Consider the following 3,857-nt stretch of genomic DNA (forward strand, 5'->3'; position numbering starts at 1 on the left):
TTGAGAGGGGGGGGGGGGGGAGGTGAATGATGTTTTTGGGTTTTGAAAATTTTTTGGGAGGATTTTGGGGCGATTGAGGTGACGATTGCAAACGGTTGTTCAGGTTTGATGGTTGATATATTTGGAATGAATGATGCGATTTGGATTCAATAGGGGGAATTTTTAAGCTTGGAGAAATAGCTTGAGAGGGTAGAAAAATGGAGGATTTCGACTCTACCGTTCTCGAGTTATTGATCATTGAAGATGGTATGGATTATTGGGGTTTGTAATGGTAGGTGTGGGAATGTTAAGATTTTAGGATTGAGGATTTTAGGATTAGGAGGGTGGGAAGTATATCGTGTTGGTAGATTTGAAGATGGGATGATATAGGGAATATAGGGAAAATATGGGATTTTATATTTTGAGGGTTAGGGGTATATCAGGATTAGGATGTTATCGTTTTAGGAATGTTAGGATTGAGAATATGAAAGTATCAGGAATACGAAAATGATAAAAATATCACGAGATGAGAAAAATTATAGCAATATTAGGAAAATCGGGGGTATTTTATCAGGATCCGGAATATATTTGGATTAAGATCAGGATTAGGATTAAGATAATGAGAAATACTTAATCGTATCATATTTAGATTACAAATATTATAATAGGAGAATTGAGAATGTTTAGGAAAACGAGGAATATTCTATCAAGTCTAGGAATAGGAATATATTAAATATCTAGACTAGGAGTAGAAATATATTCAGATTAGGACATTGGGATTTTAGGAATATTAGGATTGAGAATGTGAAAGGATCAGGAATTCTAAAATCGTAAAAATATGACGAGATGAAAAAAATTATTGCAATATTAGGAAAATTGGGGATATTATATCAAGACTAGGAATACATTAGGATTAGGATCAGGATTGCAAGAATGATAGATATATGATAATGTCAGGATTATGAATATTTTGATTTCAGAATTGAGAATATTTAGGTGAATTAAGAATATATGGAGACCAGGAATATGTTAGGATTAGGATTAGGGTATCAGGATTTAAGGAATATCAGGATTAAGAACACAAAAAAATTTTAAACACCAGAATAATTACAATTTATCGAGATGAGGAATGTTGGCAACATTATATCAGACTTAGGAATGCTGCAATATCACGATATTAGGATTATAAACAGAATTTTAAAAAATGTTGAAAGTAAATGACGAATAATGTAGCTACTAGGGTATCAGGGCCTTCACATCCACTATTGAGAATACATTCTAGGACATCAGGTTTGAAAAACATTCATTCGTACATAACCATCACAAGAAGGATAAATAATTCTTTGAATAATAATATATTACCCTGAAAACGCACTCTCACTTCACGATGTCTTCACTCCATAGATGTCGAACGAATTTTCACTCATACGAGAAACTTGTGATGCTTCCTTGCCTGGGGAAAGGTCGCATGGACAATAATCAATGATATTTATGTCTGTGTACCCTCCGGCGTGGTCGTAATTAACTCTAAACACAAATACATGGAATGGCTTGAAAATGTACAGCTAAAGAGATTATGATTCTCGTACAGATACTGATATAGCCATACTTTTACGGACAATCGTGTCGAAGTTATTCGAAAGTATGAGCTCTTACTACTTCACACGATATTTTATCATTATACGCATGACCCCCTGGGGGCAATATTTTTCAATTTGTCAACAAAATTTCTACATTTTTTCGAATTATTTTTGAATTCTATTGTTCTATAGTTAATTAGAGATAGGCGGTGGCGACAGTGATAAGACATTGAATGTTGTTAATAGTCTCATTAGAATGATTGGGAAATTTCGGTTGAACTTACAAAGAATGTGAAACAACTCATCAATAACCCGCTTAATTTGAAGGTGGGGAGGCGCGGGGGATCGAATACATTTGTCTTTTTTTCATGATTTCGTTTTTTTTTCAATTTTCAAAATGTACTTTTTTTATAGACAATGAAATTCGGACTTTTGAAGTTCAAATACAGAAAAAAATGCTTCATTTGAATTAAAGAAACTTTATTTAGATCAAATAAATAGTGTTTTTTGAGTAAATTAATGTTTTTTCGATTCAAATAAAGATGCCAATTAACACTTGTTATGTTGTTTTTATGACATTTTTCATGTCGCGATGTTGGATGACATTCTCGTTATATTGTATTAAAAATGTCAGTAGATATGGCTTTATTTGGATCAAATAAATTTTTTTTAAAGCAAAATCATGTTTTTCAGTTCAAATGAAGACTGCATAAGTTTGAAAATTTTCATTTTTTTTATTTTCAAGAAAATACATGAAAATAAATTAATGAATATTCCCATCCCCCCACCGACTCCAAGTGTCGCGACTGCGATCTCAAACTATTTTTTATGAGTCCTTTCTGATGACCCCCGAATAATCTCCAGGTAAAATATCTCCAAAAATATAAGTATTCCACTTTTCCGTTCAAACCTAGTAAGTCATAAACCTGACCTTTCCCAAATTCACAGCAGACGATCTGAAGAATGAAAGTGAAAAGAAAAATTCCCTGTCTGTATCCCAAATCTAGGTCAGTTATCTCTAGTGAAAATAGAGCCACAAAGGGGAGAGATGCCCCCTCTAAATTTTTCTGTTCCCCGAAAAATCCTGTAATTCCTTGGAAATGCATGTGCCGAGTGCAAACATCCACATCGAAAAAAAATTTATTACTGAATTGAAAATGAGGATTAAGTACCTGAGTAGTTTTGAGGGGGAGAGGGGTACTGGAGCATTAGCAATTGTCGTCATTGTGGCCACCGAGCGGAAAAGGTCGAAGGTGCCATAAAGCAATGATGGCCCTCATCGTGCCGAAACTGTTAATCGGGTGTCCCTTTTTGGGTTTTACAGCTCCACATTCTTCCGCTCTTTTAATTAAAAATCGAGGTACTTTTGTGAGTTCAACGGTGATCGTTGTAATAATAAAAACCGTTATAAAATTGTTTGAATGGAGCAGGCGTTTTTGCTTGACGAAAATATTAACGGTACAGGGCTTAGGTAGACTGAGTTGTAAAAGATATATTTTTTTATTGTTGTGCGGGAAAAAAACGTCTGGAAAATTTTTAAGTTTTTTATTTTCACGGGGATTGCCCCTGGGGACTTCAACGCTTGGACAAAACTGTGGGAATGGTTGGGGCAGTGCGCCGACAGAGAGCGCCACGGGGACTGTTCGAGTATCGAACGGCTGTGGAGAGTATTACACTGCGGAGTATTGTATGTATAAAATTAAAATAATTAAATGAAAAAATTGAATTGAATTTTTAATAGAAATTTATGAATAATTGAGAAATTATTTATTAGGGGATAGACTAGAGGTTTACATTATAAAATGGGTAATTTCGTATTTGTTGAGGAGATGATGTATTTCTCTAGTCTGAAATTTCATTCTCGAGGGAGGAAATTTTATATAATATTTTTTATTCAGAGGAGATCGGGTTGGATAAGATGTTTAAGAGGAGTGAGTGATGATGAGATTATTGGGAGGAGGAGTCGAGGCGGCTCGTTGGTCTAGGGGTATGATTCTCGCTTCGGGTGCGAGAGGTCCCGGGTTCAAATCCCGGACGAGCCCGGATGACTATTTTTTTTTCTTTCAGAATCTATTTTTTTGTTGTTATGATGAATTAATGATTGTTTTTCATTTTTTGTGATTTTAGGGGGCGGTTTCCCCTAGGTTATGATTCCTGTATGACCTTTATATGACTCCCATATAATTCTCCTGACCCATATGATCTTTATGGGTTTTTAATGCTTATGAATGTGTAGAATATCTAGGATTATGACCTTTATGGGTCAAGGGTTATAATCTGACTCTTATGAGTCACGGG

At 34.8% G+C, this 3,857-nt stretch overlaps 1 non-coding gene across 1 annotated transcript; it reads left to right on the forward strand.

Moving 5' to 3' along the window:
• Positions 1-3,529: 3,529 nt before the first annotated feature.
• Positions 3,530-3,601, forward strand: Trnap-cgg. Its single transcript has one exon. It is a non-coding gene; the product is annotated as a tRNA-Pro (tRNA).
• Positions 3,602-3,857: the final 256 nt, after the last annotated feature.

The sequence above is a fragment of the Diachasma alloeum genome, unplaced genomic scaffold, assembly GCF_001412515.2.
Source record: "Diachasma alloeum isolate Michigan unplaced genomic scaffold, Dall2.0 Dall_scaffold_00211, whole genome shotgun sequence".
Classification (NCBI taxonomy): domain Eukaryota; kingdom Metazoa; phylum Arthropoda; class Insecta; order Hymenoptera; family Braconidae; genus Diachasma; species Diachasma alloeum.